This window comes from Nannobrachium achirus (genome assembly GCF_963921795.1).
Source record: "Nannobrachium achirus genome assembly, chromosome: 19".
NCBI lineage: Eukaryota > Metazoa > Chordata > Actinopteri > Myctophiformes > Myctophidae > Nannobrachium > Nannobrachium achirus.
The window spans coordinates 53,443,629-53,466,749 of record NC_137826.1 but is presented as its reverse complement, the minus strand read 5'-3'; positions in this window follow the sequence as shown (position 1 = coordinate 53,466,749).

Sequence of the window (23,121 nt, the reverse complement as noted above, 5' to 3'; positions counted from 1 at the left end):
TAAAGAAACACATAATTTAGACACCCCACATGTTAAGATTTCATTTGGATTTTACTATCTTATAAATGAGATAGAACGGGTACAATTAACAATTTAAAAATGCAAATTAATGTAGGTTAGAGTTGTCCTATCACAAAAATAATGTCTTATTTGAATTCTCCATCAAAAAACACATTAAATGGACACCCAACACGTTTGGATTTCCAAAATTAAAAAAGTATGACCCGCCCTATTACACCACATCTCCACTAGCTAAAGAGTGCTGGGTTGCGCAACTCCGAAAATAGCTGATCTACAAGCTCTCGCAGCACAACGTGTTGAGAGCTTGTAGATCAGCTATTTTCGCTAGTTTTGTCTCGGGTCCTACCTTAACACTGTCCACTGTCCAGTCCAGTGAGTGAAAGTACAAAAGTATTAGATCAGATTAGATTATACATTTAGACTGTATTGTACATCAGCCAGTCGTATTTGGTGAGGGTAGCAAACCGGCTGCCTTGTTGCGGTTCTGCTATGCCACAGACAACCTCCTGCTCTTCGTAGAAAATGCAGTCTCGCCCCTTTGGCTCCTCTCTCCTTGCTGGGTCATTGTTTAGTTTCTCCCTGTACTTTCTCGTTCTCTCAGCACTTGTCATTTTCCAGCTGACAAAAGAAAATGGAATGTATAGTTTAAGACAAAGAGAAAATATTGTTTAGATTGAAACAATATGTTAAGGTTTCTGTGAAGGGGTTTCTGCTCTGTCTGATGAATTTGAAGTATCACTGAATGAAGCTAAATTACATTTTATGTAAAAATGTTTAAAACAAATGTTTAAATGTACAAAAGAAACATGGAACTTTGTTATTTATTGTTATATCTGTAGTTAAATACAGTATAAATCATATGGTGTGACAATCAAGTCATATGGCGTGACAAGCAGACATGTCACACCATTATGATTAAGTGTCACACCATATTACGTTTTCTGCATTTAGGTTTATCTTGAGGCTACTATGTACACATTAGCATGCTAACAGCATGCTAGCTATAACAAAGCAACCTAGATATACATGGAAATATGACCAAAACTTCAAATAACTTAAGCTTTTTTTAATGAAAAGGTGTCACTCCAACAGACATCCAAAGTGGTGAGTTTGTCAAAGTTTCAACAAGATGGCATTTCATGAAAATGTTAAAATCATAACTCACCTCAGACACCTGTCTTGCAGTTGTGCTGGGAGTGCTGAATAGCCTTACAGAAGAAGGACCTCTCAAGCCAATAGGTGTCCAAATAATTGCCTGTTTAATTTGTCCAAACTAGTGTCACACCAAATGATTTTGGTTTGGGGGACAAAATGTTTTTGATCAGAAATGACTGAAAATATTATGCTTTGACTTTGAAAAGATATAGGCTCACAAATAGACATTTTTTTTTAGCCTAAATTCATTTTCAAATGATTTTTAGCAATTATTTTTCTTAGTTTTATTCAAGTTCCCACTTTGAGAAACAAGGTCAGGACAGTCACACCATATGAGTTTTGCCATGTTTGGTTGAAAATTCTGAAGAAATGAGGAATGAAATGTTTTAATCTTGAGTAAGTTCACATAAAGCTTAATGTCCTGCACAATATTCAGAAGGTTTTTGACAAATATATTTTTTATTTATACATGTTTGACACAGAGGACAGCGAAAACGTTACGTCACGTCACCCACCCAAATATCTGAACAGTGTCAGTCTGAAAATACATTTTTATTAAAACACAGAAATCCTAGTTAGCGCTACCTAACACTTTATGTCAGTTGTTTCCAGTGGTTTCAATTGGAATACATAGCTATGTAACACAAATTGTACCCCTTTCACCTCCTTTAATTTCCCCAATTGTTGATGGACAGGAAAAAGAGAGTCAGCATTCTGACAGCTTGAGGGAGAGCATTCCAGAGATAGGGGGCACGATGTGTGAATGCTCTGTTACTTTATTATGTGTAACTTGTGACTGTGAGCCGACCAGCATCCTGGGAGCAAACAGGTCTTCCAGGCATGTACGGTTCTATTAAATCAGACATGTAGGACTGGGCAAGTCAGTTTAGGCCTTTACAGGTCAAGAGCAGCACCTTGAAATCAGCTCTGGCCTCTATTGGCAGCCAACGTAATGCTATAAGTGTCATGTGATGTGATCACATTTCCATTTCTAGGTTAATACTTTAGCTGCAGTATTTTGGACTAGCCTAAGGCCAAATTTGTTGCTGTTGATGGTAGTCTGGAGAAAAGAGCATTGCCGTAATATTCTAGAAGTGATGAATGCATGGACCAGGGTTTCATTGTCTTGAATTGGATTAAGTTACGCGGGTGGTAGAAGGCAGATTGTGTGATGATCTTTATATGGTATTTGAAGGACAGTGATGGGTCAAATACTACTCCTACATTTCTGATTGTTGGTGTGTGGGTTATTGAGCAGCCATCAAGATTTAGAGTTATGTTATTGTACAGGTGGGTGTGTTTGGCAGGACCGACCAGCAGCATCTCTGATTCACCAGAGTTCAGGAGCAGGAAGCTATTATTCATCATATCTTCATCAACCTCATTTAAACAGATTTCAATATTATGGAGGCGAGTCATAAACCTTTTGTGGTAAATTATTCAGAAATAACATACATTATTGAACAAGTTATGTTCATTAGGTTCTCTGAAAACCTTGAAAATGACTTAAATCATTATTTTAGGAAGATAACAAAGTGCATGTTTAAACATAACAGGACAGGAGTCATTTATCCAAGAATATGTCATGGCACAACTTTTATTTTCAAAAGCATGCAAAAAAAAAGTTGAATTAAAATTACTACACACAATAAACATTGCAAAAGTGTAGACATTTATTTGACTTGTTACATTATACAAAGTGGAAAACATTGGTCATGTTATCCTGTCAGTTTTTAAAACAGAAGAAATCACAGTGGCAAAACAGGTCATATTCAGTGGAATAGGTATAGGCATAGAAGAAAATAATGTACAACTCTAACTCTACTCTGGCTTTACCACTGTCTGAACCCCATGTGCTGCATCAGAGTTTCAGATTTTAGACTAAAGCTGTAACAAACTGTACATTTAGGACTTTGCCCCTGTATAGGGGGTTTCACCTGTATGAATCCTTGTGCTTTTTCAGATTACTATTTACAACTAAAACTGCTGCTAGAAACTGTACATCTAAAGGTTTTTTCCCCCGTATGGACCGTCATATGCTTCTTCAAATTACCTTTTGTATTACAGCTTTTTTCACAAACTTCACAGCTATAGGGGGTTTTCCCTATATGAACCCTCATGTGCCGCTTCAGATCACCATTACCACTAAAGCTCCTGCCACAATCTGTACAGATATAGGGCTTTTACCCTGTATGAATCCTCATGTGCCTCTTCAGACCACTTGTTTGACTAAAGCATGTGCCACAAACTGTACAGCTAAAGAGCCTTTCCCCTGTATGAACCCTCATGTGCCGCTTCAGATCACCATTACCACTGAAGCTCTTGCCACAAACTGTACAGATATAGGGCTTTTCCCCTGTATGAATCCTCATGTGCTTCTTCAGATGACTTGTTTGACTAAAGCATGTGCCACAAACTGTACAACTATATGGTTTTTCACCTGTATGAATCCTCATGTGCCTCTTCAGATCAACATTTTGAGTAAAGCTGTTGCCACAATCTGTACAGCTAAAGGGCGTTTCCCCCGTATGAATCCTCATGTGCTTCTTCAGATCACCATTACCACTAAAGCTCTTGCTGCACTCTGTACAGTTAAAGGGCTTTTCCCCTGTATGAATCATTATGTGCTGCTTCAGATTATAAGATTTACTAAAGCTGTTGCCACAATATGTACAGTTAAAGGGCCTTTCCCCTGTATGAATCCTCATGTGCCTCTTCAGATCACCATTACCACTAAAGCTCTTGCCACAACCTGTACAGCTATAGGGCTTTTCCCCTGTATGAACCCTCATGTGCTTCTTCAGATCACCATTACCACTAAAGCTCTTGCCGCACTCTGCACAGCTAAAGGGCTTTTCCCCTGTATGAATCCTCATGTGCCTCTTCAGATGACCAGTGTGATTAAAGCTGTTGCCACATTCGGTACAGCTAAAGCGCTTCCCCCCTTTTTGAGTCTTCGTGGATGGACACTGTTTTGACGATTTTACACCATGGACCAGCTGGTTGCTCATAGACAATATGTGTCTATCCTCATGTTGTGTCTTGTGTGATTGCAGTGTGTTCAAAATTGGCTGGTTGTCCCTGGTCTCGTCCCACTCATCACTGTCTTCAGTATCAGATTCAGAACAGTGTGAAGAGAGCAGCTGAGCATCACTAGTTAGTTGTGGTGTATCACAGTCCTCTGAACCAGCGTGTGCTTCCTGTACATGTAAAGTGGTGGCTGGATGGTCTGTTTCAACATCTTCACTTTTCACCCTTAATGTCACATCAGCTTCTAGTGGGCCATGCTCTTGTGTTTGGGATAGCTCCTCCAGTTCCTCTTTAATCTGGTGAACTTCTGGTTCCTTCTGGATCAGTCTGTGGCCCCTCTCCTTTTTAGGTGAATATGCTTCTTTACACTCAGGGACACAGTCTAGGAGGAGGGACATAAGATCATAGTTAAGTCATGACACTCATTGAGGTCAAACTAATGCATTCTGACAATTCAGCATTGGCATATGTGGCACTGTACCAGTGATCTTTCATAACAAAGGAAGGAGGGCAAACTGATTTTTCATAACAAAGGAAGGAGGGCAAACCCATACCCATTATTGAATGCATACAGGCCTGAATGACAATTATATTTTGGTGATTGTCCTTAGTATGCATGCTGAGTGCATCCTAAAGAATGAATCTAAAGGACAATTAGTGACCTAAGCTATGGGAAGTTGGTCGGGCCAGCAGTTGTTCAGAAATCACATGACCACATGTGTTTATTTTAATCAATGTCATGTGATATTCTGGCAATGGGTGCAACATACAATCTTAATTTGTTAACTTTGCTATTTGCTTTTCTTTCTTCCCATAGATACATACATGCATATTCTGCTTACATCTAAGTTGCACAATACAATGGGACAATGGGTATTTATATACCAAATACCAACACATATTACAATACAAATGCCATATTCAATATTATATATGTTGCAACAATTGATCATTATGAACATCACTCTCACCTTCGATGTATCTTGTGCACGGCATATGAAGACCCTCTTCCTTTATAACCAGTTTCACATCCCTGGCAGGGGATGGTTTTGAAGTCACCTCTACAGCGCCTGGTGTTGTCACCACCTACAGAAAACAAGACAGAAGAACAACTACGGTTGAATGAACTGAACTGTAGAAAACATATATATTACAGACAGTATCCTCACATAGGCATATTTATGTTGATCAAATAACATTAATGATATGGGCCACAAAAACATAGCCACTTAAAAGGAGAAGGCATCAGATCTCTTCATCGAATAGATGATCCACAAGCTTTATGATTAGTTGAAAATGCAGAACATTATGTAGCAACCCAACTTTGTTTTAGCTCGTAGATGATATATATATTTTTTTTATATATGAAAGTGGTCATATGGACTCAGGAAGAAGAATAACACAGTTAAATAAGACCTCATCCAAAATATTTGGTTGTAATGTATAATGTTTAATTACCTTTTTTCTTTTCGTAACAGCTTTGTATTCCACGTGATTAGAACTATCTGGTAGAAATACTTCATCCTTCACATCCAACAGTCCACTGTTAACCCTTACACGTGATAGAAGGACGGAACACACCTTCAGCACTACCACTGTTGCATTCACCTGTAAGATAAAATGAAGGAGATATAATAATTAATAAACAAATCATGAAAACGTATCTTATTCAAAAAAATATAAGGTACAAACACACAATAATAGATAGCACATTGTAATAGTTATGCAATATTACAAGTATTACACACCTGGTGCACAATCTTCCTCCTTTTGGGTTCTCTACAGGACTGCTCAACTTCCCCAGGTTGGTCCATCTGTAATTATGCATGGCTTGGTTACACATTTAAAAATGATAAAGGTTCCACAGCTCATATCCACAGTGTAATATTGTGTTTTATATGAGATACAACCTTTTCCACAAATCTCTAGTATTAAACAATTGCCTACATACTGACTATAAGGTAAGTTAAAAGCCTGCAACCTCTTACCTCTTTGTTCTATTCTTCCTCAAAGTAGAATCCTTGGAAATGGGATGATCCAGAAAGCCAGACTTGGTTCTGTGTCTTGTCTCTGGATTTGCAGAAGCCACAACATAGACTACAACAAACGTTACGGTACTTATACCTGAGGAGCTTCTTTCACACATGTAATTCAACCAATCAGGACACAGTAAAGGAAGTGGGGGGAGCTAAGATGCTTCCAATGGCCCTGGGCTGACATGAACATTAGCATACCACATCATCTATCTGGAAACACTTTTTACTTTACTGTTGTAAAACAACATGTTCTGTTAAAAGGTTACAGTCCTACTCTGGTATTATATATAATACTTGTTGAGTAACAGGGGTCTCCTCAAATATAGCCATGTATCAGAGTCAGTGTTTTATTGTTTGGTTTATTTTCTTGTTTCATAATTTGTTTCCTGACAATGTAGTGCTGGAGAAGTGCTGGAGAAGCAGAGATCCCAATTAATAAACACACACTTAACACTCTGTCAGTGATTACTATTGGAATATAGAGCTATGTTACACCTATTCTATCAAATGATATCCCTTACTCCCCCTTTAAACACAACAGTGACCGTTTACACACATTATAGCTGGTTGTAGGTTTTTAAACTCTGTGTATCTAATCAGTTAAAAGACACCGGTGGTGAATGTTGTGGAATGTTTTGGACAATTTGACCAAATTGTCAATGGACAAGTGACAAGGGTTGGGCAAACTAATTTGCATGTATTCCTTTCATTGTGTTAAGTAGTGAGCATCAATCCCCCAACACTATTGTGTGAATGGGGTGGACATGTAGATAGGATTAGGACTAATTCGCATTATTTATTTAGGCTGGAAACCTGAAAGGTGACAAATCACTACAGCTGTTTTTCATCCCCATTTTGACCTTTAAATCATTAAACAACTTAAGCCTTGTTATTCAAAACATTTTAATATTTGCACTTGTTAATACAATATTGAAAACTTATCTTAAGTATTAGATATCTGAACATTGTCAGACTGAAAATGCATTTTTAATAAAACTCATAGGCCTAGATCCTAGTTAGCAATAACCAAACACTTTATGTCAGTTCAGGAGCAGGAAGCTATTATTCATCCATATATTAACCTCAGTTAAACAGTTTTCAATATTATGGAGGCTAGATGATAAATTATTCAGAAATACATTTATTCCTTGACCAAATGACACAAGTCATTCTCTTAGGAAGATAGAGGGTATGTGTCATTTATCCAAGAACATCATGCCATAACTTTTATTTTCAAAAGCATGCAAAAAGGAGTCGCATTTCACTGAGTAGGCCTACACACAGTAAACATTGCAAAAATGTAGACATGTTGTTACATTATAAAAAGTGGAAAACATTTACCGTGTTAGCAAAACTTGTCATCTTCAATGGAATAGGTATAGGCATAGGAGAAAAGGAACCCAAATTAATGTTTGTGTTAGGGTCATACTGTGATTAGAAAGAATGTTCCTTGTGCACATTTCCAGATTCTGAATAAGCTTCTGCTAAATAATGTGGAACTGTAGGCTTAACCCCTGGTCGAACCAGCATGTGCTACTTCAGATTTTAATTTAGACTAACGCTGTAACAAACCGTAAGGGCTTTCCCCCTGTATGAATCTGCATGTGCATCTTTAGTTGATCTTTTTGCCTGAAGCTGTATTTTTAATAAAACACAGAGATCCTAGTTAGCGCTAACCTAACACTTTGTCAGTTTTTTCCAGTGGTTTCAATTGGAATACATAGCTATTAGGGGTGTAACGATATAGTAACTGTATCGAAATATCGTTTTTAACTTAAAAAATCGAAGTATATCGAAATGAAAACAGCTAAAATCGAATCGAATCGTTTTATTTTGTATCGTATCGAATCGGCAGTGCAAAGAATCGGTTGTATCGATACTACCTACTTGTGCATTGTATTTAGCATTTTTAAGAAGAAAGATTTAAAAGGAGTGGTTTAATTACTTTTCCTTTCCATATAGCTACTCTGGTATATCGATAAATGTGTGTAATCTCTGGGTTCATGTCAAGGTGCAGGTTTGTCAATATACAATGACCATGTATTTGGCAGATAATCACTGTGTTTGCTTATTTATAACCATAATAGTACATGTTTCCCTTAAAAACCTGCACTATCCACACCTTTCACACATATTTAATTTCTTTGCTAAATAGTTACTATATCGATTTTAAATCATTGAATCGAATCGTATCGTATCGCCATGAATTAACCAATATCGTCCATGTATCGTATCGTCAACCATATATCGTGATATGTATCGAATCGCTATTAAAATGTATCGTTACACCCCTAATAGCTATGTATTAAGCACAAATTGTATCCCTTTCACCCCTTTTAAACACATTAGGGACGGTTTACATATTGCTTTATTATTGCTGGTTGTAGGGCTTGTAACTCTATGCATCTAATCAGTTAGAAGACAGGTTTTTAATGTTGTAGAATGTTTTGGAGGACATTTTCCCCAATTGTTGATGGGCAGGAAAAATATCTGACCGCTTGGGGGAGAGCATTCCAGAGATAGCGGGCACGATGTGTGAATGCTCTGTTACTTTATTACGTGTAACTTGTGACTGTGAGCTGACCAGCATCCTGGGAGGAAACATGTCTTCCAGGCATGTACATTTCTATTAAACAAGACATGTAGGATGGGGCAAGTCTGTTTATGCCTTTACAGATCAAGAGCAGCACCTTGAAGTCAGCTCTGGCCTGTATTGGTAGCCAACGTAATGCTATAAGTGTTGGTGTGATGTGATCACATTTCCATTTCTAGGTTAATACTTTAGCTGCAGTATTTTGGATTAGCCTATAGGCCATTTGTTGCTGTTGATGGTAAACTGGAGAAAAGAGCATTGCCGTAGTACTAGAAGTGATGAATGCATGGACCAGGGTTTCAGTGTCTGTAATTGGATGAAGTTACACGGGTGGAAGAAGGGAGATTGTGTGATGATTTTTTATATGGTGTTTGAAGGACAGTGATGGGTCAAATACTACTCCTACATTTCCGATTGTTGGTGTGTGGGTTATTGAGCAGCCATCACGATTTAGAGTTGTGTTATTGTACAGGTGGGTGTGTTTGGCAGGACCGACCAGCAGCATCTCTGATTTACCCGAGTTCAGGAGCAGGAAGCTATTATTCATCATATCTTCAAACCTAATTTAAACAGGTTTCAAGATTATGGAGGCTAGATGAGTCTTAAACCTTTTGTGGTAAATTATTCAGAAATAACATACATTCTAGAACAAGTTATGTTCATTCTGTTCTCTGAAACCTTGAAAATGACTTAAATTATTATTTTAGGAAGATAAGATAGTGCATGTTTAAAGATAACAGAACAGGAGAGTCATGTATCCAAGAACATGTAATGGTGAACTTTTATTTTCAAAAGCATGCAAAAAAAGAGTTGAATTAAAATTACTACACACAATAAACATTGCAAAAGTGTAGACATTTATTTGACTTGTTACATTATACAAAGTGGAAAACATTGGTCTTGTTATCCTGTCAGTTTTTAAAACAGAAGAAAGCACGGTGGCAAAACAGGTCATATTCAGTGGAATAGGTATAGGCATAGACGAAAATAATGTACAACTCTAACCCTACTCTGGCTTTACCACTGTCTGAACCTCCATGTGCTGCTTCAGAGTTTCAGAGTTTAGACTCTGAGCTGTAACAAACTGTACATTTAGGACTTTCCCCCTGTATGAATCTGCATGTGCAGCTTCAGACCACTTGTTTGACTAAAGCAGTTGCCACAAACTGTACAACTATCAGGGTTTTCACCTGTGCTTTTTCAGATTACTATTACAACTAAAGCTGTTGCTACAAACTGTACATCTAAAGGTTTTTTCCCCCTGTATGGACCGTCATATGCTTCTTCAAATTGCCTTTTGTATTACAGCTTTTTCCACAAACTTCACAGCTATAGGGCTTTTCCCCTGTATGAATCAGCATGTGCTGCTTCAGATGTGTTGTTTGACTAAAGCATTTGCCACAATATATACAGCTAAATGGCTTTTCCCCTGTATGAATCCTCATGTGCTGTTTCAGATTACCCTCCTGACTAAAGCTGTTTCCACAAACTGTGCAGCTATACGGGGTTTCCCCTGTATGAACCCTCCTGTGCTGCTTCAGATTACACTCCTGACTAAAGCTGTTTCCACAAACTGTGCAGATAAAGGGCTTTTCCCCAGTATGAACCCTCACATGCTTCTTCAGAGCACCATTACAACTAAAGATGTTGCCACAATATGTACAACTAAAGGGCTTTTCCCCTGTATGAATCCGCATGTGCTGCTTCAGATTACCCTCCCGACTAAAGCTGTTTCCACAAACGTCACAGCTATAGGGGGTTTCCCCTGTATGCATTCTCATATGCTGCTTCAGATTAGAACTTGAACTAAAGACGTTGCTACAAACTGTACAGCTAAATGGCTTTTCCCCTGTATGAATCCTCATGTGCCGCTTCAGATTAGAACTTGAACTAAAGACGTTGCTACAAACTGTACAGCTAAATGGCTTTTCCCCTGTATGAATCTTCATGTGCTGCTCCAGGTGACCTTTCCTACTAAAGCTGGTCCCACAATCTGTACAACTAAAGGGTCTCTCCTCTGTATGAATCTTCATGTGCTGCTTCAGATGAACAGATTTATTAAAGCTGCTGCCACATTCTGTACAGCTAAAGGGCCTTTCCCCCTTTTGAGTCATGGATGGACAATGTTTTGATGATTTTACACCCTGGACCAGCTGGTTGCTCATAGACAATATTTGTCTATCCTCATGTTGTGTCTTGTGTGAATGCAAAATTGACTGGTTGTCCCTGGTCTCGTCCCACTCATCACTGTCTTCAGTATCAGATTCAGAACAGTGTGAAGAGAGCAGCTGAGCATCACTAGTTAGTTGTGGTGTTTCACAGTCCTCTGCACCTGCGTGTACTTCCTGTACATGTAAAGTGGTGGCTGGATGGTCTGTTTCAACATCTTCACTTTTCACCCTTAGCGTCACATCAGCTTCTAATTGGAATAGCTCCTCCTGTTCCTCTTTTATCTGTTGAAATTCTGGTTCATTCTGGATCAGTCTGTGACCCCTCTCCTTTTTGGGTGAATATGCTTCTTTGCACTCAGGAACACAGTCTAGGAGGAGGGAAACAACATGATAGTTAAGTCATGACACTCATTGAGGTGGAATTGACAATACAGCATTGGCCGATGTGGCACTGTACCAGTGATTTTCCATAACAACGGAAGGAGGGCAAACCCAGGCCTGAATGACAATTATATTTGGGGGATTTTCCTTAGTATGCATACTGAGTACATTCTAATGAAAGAATCCTAAGAACGATAGAGCTTAGTGACTTAAGCTATGACATTAATCAGTATGAACATCACTCTCACCTTTGATGTATCTTGTATACGGCATATGAAGACCCTCTTCCTTTATAACCAGTTTCACATCCCTGGCAGGTGACAGCTTTGAGGTCACCTCCACATCGCCTGTTGTTATCACCTCCTAAGCAACTACAGTTGAATGAATTGAACTGTAGAAAAAAAAATGTATAACAAATTACAGACAATAGTCTCACATATAGGCAGCAGATTTACGTTGATCTCCTACATTTGGTTTCTTGTAATACGTTGTAATACTGATTCAATAATACAAGCATTAAATACCTGGAGCACAGTCTTCCTCCTTTTGGGTTCTCTACAGGACTGCTCAACTTCCCCAGGTTGGTCCATCTGTAATCATGCATGGCTTGGTTAGACATTTAAAAATGATTAAAGGTTGCACAGCTCATATCCACAGTGTAATATTGTGTTTTATTTTAGATGCAACCTTTTCCACAGATCTATTGTATTAAACAAGAGGCCTAAAATACTGTAGGCCGACTCCTTATGACTATAAGGTCAAGTTAAAAGTCTCAGCCATGCAATTGCAGTGTGCAACCTCTTACCTCTTTGTTCTATTCTTCCTCAAAGTAAAATCCTTGGAAATGGGATGATCCAGAAAGCCAGACTTGGTTCTGTGTCTTGTCTCTGGATTTGCAGAAGCCACAACATAGACTACAACAAACGTTATGGTACTTATACCTGAGGAGTGTCTTTCACACATTGAATTCAACCAATCAGGATGCAGTAAAGGAAGTGGGGGGAGCTAATTGGATGCTTCCAATTACCCTGGGCTGACATGTACATTAGCATACCACATCATCTATCTGGAAACCCAAGTTTGTTTCAACACTAGCCTATAAAACATTTATTTATTTATCATTATTAAGTTAATTAATTTATGAGGGTTCAGACTACTACATTATGTCCTCTTGATTTTCAGTACACACAGTCTGGTGATGTAATAACATGCATTGCATGCTTGCTTGAAACTATTATAATACATTCTGTCTAAAAAACTGTCATACCTACTCAGTGTAAATGATTTTTAACTTTTACTGTTGTAAAACAAAAACATGTTTTTTTAAAGGTTACAGACCTATACTCTGATATTAAATGTAGATATAATACTTATTCAGTAACAGGGTTTCCTCGGCTTAATGAAATAAACATCAAATATAGTTTCAGGTTAGAAAGCAATATAGTCCGGCTGCCAACTTAGCAAAAGTTAGCATTTATGGCATAGGTATGTTATTTTGGTATATCGTTTTTTTTGTTTTGTTTTTTAGCCTAAAATATTGTCTATACATGCAGTCATGATTCCACCTGCTGACCGCCTGTCAGCATTGAGCAATTTCTTTTATAGGGGGTAAAATCACTTACTGTGCGCCCATCACTTAGTTACTATACACTATACTATAAAGGAAAAACATGAAAAACCTTCCTTGGGCTTAAAAAAGCCCCCCACGGAATTATGAAAAGTGATGACTCATCACTAAACCATTTTTGTGTGTCTGTTTTTTAGGCCAAGGAATGTTTTTCATGCCAAACCAATGCTTGCAATGGATTCAGAATAATTTTAAACCCCTAGTTTGACCCCCACTCATGCTACTTAAATTTACCCCCCCCAAATATTTTTTGGGGGTATTTTTTTCCTTTATAGTATAGTGTATAGTAAGTGAATGGGCCCCACACTTTTACCCCCTATAAAAAAGAAATGCTCAACGCTGACAGGTGGTCAGCAGGCGGTCAACATTTTAGGCCAATAAAACAACTACCTATGCCATAACAACTACTTTTTTAAAACAATATATTCATTACATTTTATTTTTTCACAGAGATTTCAAAATTTTACATTTGTTACACTTTTTTTTTTTTTACATACATAGGAGTTGGCAGCCGGACTAATAAGGAGAGAGGAGCCGTTCACCAGCATTAAGGCCCATTCCCACTGGGCCAGATAAACAGATACAATGTCTTTCTCCATTCAAGCGAAAGAAAAAATATCAGTCACAGATATCTTTTTTTGTCAGTATCCTACCATCCACTTGAATGGAAAAATGTAACATATTTTTTTCATCAGTATCCTACCATCCACTTGAATGGAAAAATGTCACAGCTATTTTTTTTCATCAGTAACCTACCATCCACTTGAATGGAAAAATATCTGTCACAGATATATATCTTTTTTATCTGTGTCTTACAATCCACTTGAATGGAGAAATATATATTTTTTCATCTGTTTATATGGCCCAGTGGGAATGTGACTTTAGTGTTATTTTGTTTGGTTTATTTCCTTGTTTCATAATTTGTGCGTGTTTATCCTGAATCATCCTTCACAAACCTAAACACAACAGTTTACACACATTCATTTATTATTGCTGGCTGTAGGGTTTGAAACTCTGTGTATCTAATCAGTTAGAAGACACGGGTTGTGAATGTTGTGGAATGTTTTGAACAATGTTTCCCTATTGTTAATGGACTGGTGACAACGGTTGAGCTAATTTGCATGTAGGCCTATTCCTTTCATTATGATAAATAGTGAGAATATAATTATCCCCCCAACTGTATGTGTGAATGGAGAGGGACATGTAGATAGGATTAGGACTCATTTGCATTATTTATGTAGGCTGGAACATATTTAGTCTCAGCAACAACACCTGAAAGGTGACACATCACTTCAACTGTTTTTCATCCCTATTTCTGACCTTTAAATCATTAAACACCCTAACCCTTTTTATTCAAAACATTTTAATATTTGCAATTGTTAACACAATATTGCAAACTTATCTTGAGTGAGTGTATTCATCCACACAAAAGGTCATGCAGCATATTTTCAGTAGCAAAGATATGTTACAAATATATAGTGTTTAGGACCATTGTATTTTGTGATGATTTTTATATGGTGTGTGTGTGTGTGTGTGTGTGTGTGTGTGTGTGTGTGTGTGTGTGTGTGTGTGTGTGTGTGTGTGTGTGTGTGTGTGAAGGACAGTGTTGGGTCAAATACTACTCCTACATTTATGATTGTTGGTGTGTGGGTTATTGAGCAGCCATCAAGATTTAGAGTTATGTTATTTTACAGGTGGGTGTGTTTGGCAGGACCGACCAGCAGCATCTCTGATTTACCAGAGTTCAGGAGCAGGAAGCTATTATTCATCATATATCTTAACCACAGTTAAACAGGTTTCAAGATTATGGAGGCTAGATGAGTCATAAACCTTTTGTGGTAAATTATTCAGAAATAACATACATTCTAGAACAAGTTATGTTCATTCTGTTCTCTGAAAACCTTGAAAATGACTTAAATCATTCTTTTAGGAAGATAACAAAGTGCATGTTCAAACATAACAGGACAGGAGAGTCATTTATCCAAGAACATGTCATGGCACAACATTTATTTTCAAAAGCATGCAAAAAAAAAAAGAGTTGAATTAAACTTACTACACACAATAAACATTGCAAAAGTGTAGACATTTCTTTGACTTGTTACATTATAGTGGAAAACATTGGTCTTGTTATCCTGTCAGTTTTTAAAACATAAGAAAGCACAGTGGCAAAACAGGTCATATTCAGTGGAATAATATAGCCATAAAATAAAAGGAACCAAGATTAATGTTTGTGTTGAGGCAGACTGTGTGTGTGTGTGTGTGTGTGTGTGTGTGTGTGTGTGTGTGTGTGTGTGTGTGTGTGTGTGTGTGTGTGTGTGTGTGTGTGTGTGAGGGGGGGGTCTTGGCTTCAGGTTTCCCTCTGCCTTAGCATACTTGGCTGGTCATACTGTGATTACAATGCATGTTCCTCGTTCACATTTCTGAATAAGCTTCTGCTAAATAATGTAGAACTGTAAAGCTTAACCCCTGGCCGAACCTGCATGTGCTACTTCAGATTTTAATTTAGCTGTAACAAACCGTAAAGCTAGGATGTTTCCCCTTTATGAATCTGCATGTGCCTCTTCAGTTGAGCTGTGTGCCTAAAGCTGTTTCCACAATGTGTACAGTTAAAGGGCTTTTCCCCTGTATGAATCCTCAGGTGGTGCTTCAGACTAACATTTGTACTAAAGCTGTTGCCACAAACTGTACAGCTAAAGGGCTTTTCCCCTGTATGAATCATCAGGTGGTGCTTCAGACTACCATTTGTACTAAAGCTTTTGCCACAAACTGTACAGCTAAATGGCCTTTCCCCTGTATGAACCCTCATGTGCAGCTTCAGCTTACATATTTGACTAAAGCATTTGCCACAAACTGTACAACGATAGGGTTTTTCACCTGTATGAATCCTCATGTGCAGCTTCAGACTACTTGTTTGAGCAAAGTATTTGCCACAAACTGTACAACAATATGGTTTTTCACCTGTATGAATCCTCATGTGCTGCTTTAGATTACACTTGTGACTAAAGCTGTTGCCACAATATGTACAGTTAAATGGCTTTTCCCCTGTATGAATCCTCATGTGCTGCTTCAGATGGCCCATCTGACTGAAGCTGCTTCCACAAATTGTGCAGCTAAAGGGGGTTTCCCCTGTATGAACCCTCATGTGCTGTTTCAGAACATCACTTCTACTGAAGCTGCTGCCACAAACTATGCAGCTAAAAGGCTTTTCCCCCGTATGAATCCTCACATGCTTATTCAGATCACCACTATGACCAAAGCTGTTGCCACATTCTGTACAGCTAAAGGGCTTTCCCCCTTTGTTTTCTTCCTTTATAACCAGTTTCACATCCCTGTCAGGTGATGGTTTTGAGGTCACCTCTACAACGCCTAGTGTTGTCACCACCTACAGAAAACAAGACAGAAGAACAACTACAGTTGAATGAACTGAACTGTAGGATATATATATATATATATATATATATATATATATATATATATATATATATATATATATATATATATATATATATATTAGAATATATTACAGTCAGTATCCTCACATAGGCAGCAGATTTATTTTGATCTCCTATATTTGGTTTCTTATGTAAGAAAAATAACATTCAGGGCCACAAAAACATATCCACTTAAAAGGAGAAGTAACTTGGGGACGTTGGTCAATGAAATGTATAGTACATGTTTATCAACAAATACAGATCTCTTCATCGAATATGACCCACAAGCTTTATGATTAGTGTAAAACACAGACCATTACGTTGCAACCCAACTTTGTTTTAGTTTGTAGATTATATAAACAAATATATATTGTAATGTATAGTGTCTCTTGTACCCTTTTTCTTTTTGTAACAGCTTTGTATTCCACATGGTTAGAAAGATCTGGTGGAAATACTTCATCCACATCCAACAGTCCACTGTTAACCCTTACACGTGATAGAAGGACAGAACACACCTTCAGGACTACCACTGTTGCATTCACCTGTAAGATAAAATGAAGGAGATGAATGAATAAAACTTATCTCAATAAAAACAATAACACACACTAATAGATAACACATTGTAATAGTTATACAACAGTTATGCAATAACTGTACAGGCATTACACACCTGGTGCACAATCTTCCTCCCTTTGGGTTCTCTACAGGACTGCTCAACTTCCCCAGGTTGGTCCATCTGTAATCATGCATGGCTTGGTTACACAATTATAAAGGTTGCACACTGCACAGCTCATATCCACAGTGTAATATTGTGTTCTATATTAGATACAACCTTTTCCACAGATCTCTTATTTAACAATAGTAGTTTTATGTTTTATGTTTTATGTTTTATTAAACAATTGCCTACATACTGTTCGTACTCATTATGACTATGAGGTCAAGTTAAAAGTCTCAGCCACGCAATTGCAGTGTGCAACCTCTCACCTCTGTGTTATATTCTTCCTCAAAGTAAAATCCTTGGAAATGGGATGATCCAGAAAGCCAGTCTTGGTTCTGTGTCTTGTCTCTGGATTTGCAGAAGCCACAACATAGACTACAACAAACATTATGGTACTTATACCTGAGGAGTGTCTTTCACACATTTAATTCAACCAATCAGGACACAGTAAAGGAAGTGGGGGGAGTTAAAATTCTTCCATGGCCCTGGGCTGACATGAACATTAGCATACCACATCATCTATCTGGAAACCCTAGTTTGTTTCAACACTAGCCTATAAAACGTTTCTTTATTTATCATTATTGAGCCTAATATTATTTAGAAATACATGTATGCTGTGTTTGTCCATTCTTGTTCTTTTTTTAATCATCACCACCAACACACAAGTAGACACAAGCAATCAGTAACAGAAAGCTGCAAAAATATCTGTTGTCCTCTTGCATTTCAGTATACACAGTCTGGTGATTTAATAACATGCCTTGCATGCTTGCTTGAAACTATTATTTTAAATGATGTCTAAAAAACTATCATTGGATGAATGACAGCCAGTAAATGTTGATATAATACATATTCAGTAAGATGGGTTTCCTCAGCTCAATGAAATAATCATCAAATATAGTTTCAGGTTAGAAAGCAATAAGGAGAGAAGAGCCATTTATCAGCATTAGTGTTATATTGTTTGGTTTATTTCCTTGTTTCATCAACATCATTGTTGCGTGTTTATCCTGAATCATCCTTTAAACACAACAGTTTACACACATTCATTTATTATTGCTGGCTGTAGGGTTTGAAACTCTGTGTATCTAATCAGTTAGAATCAGTTAGAATTATGAAAAGTGATGACTCATCACTAAACCATTTTTGTGTGTCTGTTTTTTAGGCCAAGGAATGTTTTTCATGCCAAACCAATGCTTGCAATGGATTCAGAATAATTTTAAACCCCTAGTTTGACCCCCACTCATGCTACTTAAATTTACCCCCCCCAAATATTTTTTGGGGGTATTTTTTTCCTTTATAGTATAGTGTATAGTAAGTGAATGGGCCCCACACTTTTACCCCCTATAAAAAAGAAATGCTCAACGCTGACAGGTGGTCAGCAGGCGGTCAACATTTTAGGCCAATAAAACAACTACCTATGCCATAACAACTACTTTTTTAAAACAATATATTCATTACATTTTATTTTTTCACAGAGATTTCAAAATTTTACATTTGTTACACTTTTTTTTTTTTACATACATAGGAGTTGGCAGCCGGACTAATAAGGAGAGAGGAGCCGTTCACCAGCATTAAGGCCCATTCCCACTGGGCCAGATAAACAGATACAATGTCTTTCTCCATTCAAGTGAAAGAAAAAATATCAGTCACAGATATCTTTTTTTGTCAGTATCCTACCATCCACTTGAATGGAAAAATGTAACATATTTTTTTCATCAGTATCCTACCATCCACTTGAATGGAAAAATGTCACAGCTATTTTTTTCATCAGTAACCTACCATCCACTTGAATGGAAAAATATCTGTCACAGATATATATCTTTTTTTATCTGTGTCTTACAATCCACTTGAATGGAGAAATATATTTTTTTCATCTGTTTATATGGCCCAGTGGGAATGGGACTTTAGTGTTATTTTGTTTGGTTTATTTCCTTGTTTCATAATTTTTGCGTGTTTATCCTGAATCATCCTTCACAAACCTAAACACAACAGTTTACACACATTCATTTATTATTGCTGGCTGTAGGGTTTGAAACTCTGTGTATCTAATCAGTTAGAAGACACGGGTTGTGAATGTTGTGGAATGTTTTGAACAATGTTTCCCAATTGTTAATGGACTGGTGACAAGGGTTGGGCCAACTCCAACTCATTTGCATGTGGGCCTATTCCTTTCATTATGATAAATAGTGGGAATATAATTATCCCCCCAACTGTATGGAGAGGGACATGTAGATAGGATTAGGACTAATTTGCATTATTTATGTAGGCTGGAAAATATTTAGTCTCAGCAACAACACCTGAAAGGTGACACATCACTTCAACTGTTTTTCATCCCAATTTCTGACCTTTAAATCATTAAACACCCTAACCCTTTTTATTCAAAACATTTTAATATTTGCAATTGTTAACACAAAATTGCAAACTTATCTTGAGTGAGTGTATTCATCCACATGAAAGGTCATGCAGCATATTTTCAGTAGCAAAGATATGATACAAATATATAGTGTTTCATATTAGGACCATTGTATTTTGTGATGATTTTTATATGGTGTGTGTGAAGGACAGTGTTGGGTCAAATACGACTCCTACATTTCTGATTGTTGGTGTGTGGGTTATTGAGCAGCCATCAAGATTTAGAGTTATGTTATTGTACAGGTGGGTGTGTTTGGCAGGACCGACCAGCAGCATCTCTGATTTACCAGAGTTCAGGAGCAGGAAGCTATTATTCATCCATATCTTAACCTCAGTTAAACAGGTTTCAAGATTATGGAGGCTAGATGAGTCATAAACCTTTTGTCGTAAATTATTCAGAAATAACATACATTATAGAACAAGGTATGTCCATTCTGTTTTCTGAAAACCTTTAACAATGAATTAAGTCATTCTTTTAGGAAGATATCAACATGCATGTTCAAACATGGACAGGAGAGTCATTTATCCAAGAACAGGTCATGGCACAACTTTTATTTTCGAAAGCAAGTTGAATTTCACTTAGTACACAATAAACATTGCAAAAGTGTAGACATTTCTTTGGCTTTTACATTATAAAAAATGAAAAACATTGGTCTTGTTTAAAACATAAGAAAGCACAGTGGCAAAACAGGTCATATTCAGTGGAATAGGTATCGGCATAGAAGAAAAGGAACCCAAGGAATGTTTGTGTTGAGGCAGACTGTGTTTGTGTGTGGCTTCAGGATTCCCTCTGCCTTAGCATATGTGGCTGGTCATACTGTGATTACAATGCATGTTCCTCATTCAAATTTTGGAATAAGCTTCTGCTAAATAATGTAGAACTGTAAAGCTTAACCCCTGGCCGAACCTCCATGTGCTACTTCAGATTTTACAAATCTGTAAAGCTAGGACATTTCCCCTTTATGAATCCTCATGTGCCGCTTCAAATTACAACTTAAACTAAAGCTGTTGTCACAAACTGTACAGCTAAAGGGCTTTTCCCCTGTATGGATCCTCATGTGCTGCTTCAGATTACAACTTAAACTAAATCTGTTGCCACAAACTGTACAGCTAAAGGGCTTATCCCCTGTATGGATCCTCATGTGGCTCTTCAGACTAGCAGATTCTAAAAAGCATTTTCCACATACTGTACAACTATAGGATTTTTCGCCCGTATGGATCCTCATGTGCCTCTTCAGGTCTCTATTACAACTAAAGCTGCTGCCACAAACTGTACAGCTAAAAATAAACATTGCAAAAGTGTAGACATTTCTTTGACTTGTTACATTATAGTGGAAAACATTGGTCTTGTTATCCTGTCAGTTTTTAAAACATAAGAAAGCACAGTGGCAAAACAGGTCATATTCAGTGGAATAATATAGCCATAAAATAAAAGGAACCAAGATTAATGTTTGTGTTGAGGCAGACTGTGTGTGTGTGTGTGTGTGTGTGTGTGTGTGTGTGTGTGTGTGTGTGTGTGTGTGTGAGGGGGGGGTCTTGGCTTCAGGTTTCCCTCTGCCTTAGCATACTTGGCTGGTCATACTGTGATTACAATGCATGTTCCTCGTTCACATTTCTGAATAAGCTTCTGCTAAATAATGTAGAACTGTAAAGCTTAACCCCTGGCCGAACCTGCATGTGCTACTTCAGATTTTAATTTAGCTGTAACAAACCGTAAAGCTAGGATGTTTCCCCTTTATGAATCTGCATGTGCCTCTTCAGTTGAGCTGTGTGCCTAAAGCTGTTTCCACAATGTGTACAGTTAAAGGGCTTTTCCCCTGTATGAATCCTCAGGTGGTGCTTCAGACTAACATTTGTACTAAAGCTGTTGCCACAAACTGTACAGCTAAAGGGCTTTTCCCCTGTATGAATCATCAGGTGGTGCTTCAGACTACCATTTGTACTAAAGCTTTTGCCACAAACTGTACAGCTAAATGGCCTTTCCCCTGTATGAACCCTCATGTGCAGCTTCAGCTTACATATTTGACTAAAGCATTTGCCACAAACTGTACAACGATAGGGTTTTTCACCTGTATGAATCCTCATGTGCAGCTTCAGACTACTTGTTTGAGCAAAGTATTTGCCACAAACTGTACAACAATATGGTTTTTCACCTGTATGAATCCTCATGTGCTGCTTTAGATTACACTTGTGACTAAAGCTGTTGCCACAATATGTACAGTTAAATGGCTTTTCCCCTGTATGAATCCTCATGTGCTGCTTCAGATGGCCCATCTGACTGAAGCTGCTTCCACAAATTGTGCAGCTAAAGGGGGTTTCCCCTGTATGAACCCTCATGTGCTGTTTCAGAACATCACTTCTACTGAAGCTGCTGCCACAAACTATGCAGCTAAAAGGCTTTTCCCCCGTATGAATCCTCACATGCTTATTCAGATCACCACTATGACCAAAGCTGTTGCCACATTCTGTACAGCTAAAGGGCTTTCCCCCTTTGTTTTCTTCCTTTATAACCAGTTTCACATCCCTGTCAGGTGATGGTTTTGAGGTCACCTCTACAACGCCTAGTGTTGTCACCACCTACAGAAAACAAGACAGAAGAACAACTACAGTTGAATGAACTGAACTGTAGGATATATATATATATATATATATATATATATATATATATATATATATATATATATATATATATATATATATATATATTAGAATATATTACAGTCAGTATCCTCACATAGGCAGCAGATTTATTTTGATCTCCTATATTTGGTTTCTTATGTAAGAAAAATAACATTCAGGGCCACAAAAACATATCCACTTAAAAGGAGAAGTAACTTGGGGACGTTGGTCAATGAAATGTATAGTACATGTTTATCAACAAATACAGATCTCTTCATCGAATATGACCCACAAGCTTTATGATTAGTGTAAAACACAGACCATTACGTTGCAACCCAACTTTGTTTTAGTTTGTAGATTATATAAACAAATATATATTGTAATGTATAGTGTCTCTTGTACCCTTTTTCTTTTTGTAACAGCTTTGTATTCCACATGGTTAGAAAGATCTGGTGGAAATACTTCATCCACATCCAACAGTCCACTGTTAACCCTTACACGTGATAGAAGGACAGAACACACCTTCAGGACTACCACTGTTGCATTCACCTGTAAGATAAAATGAAGGAGATGAATGAATAAAACTTATCTCAATAAAAACAATAACACACACTAATAGATAACACATTGTAATAGTTATACAACAGTTATGCAATAACTGTACAGGCATTACACACCTGGTGCACAATCTTCCTCCCTTTGGGTTCTCTACAGGACTGCTCAACTTCCCCAGGTTGGTCCATCTGTAATCATGCATGGCTTGGTTACACAATTATAAAGGTTGCACACTGCACAGCTCATATCCACAGTGTAATATTGTGTTCTATATTAGATACAACCTTTTCCACAGATCTCTTATTTAACAATAGTAGTTTTATGTTTTATGTTTTATGTTTTATTAAACAATTGCCTACATACTGTTCGTACTCA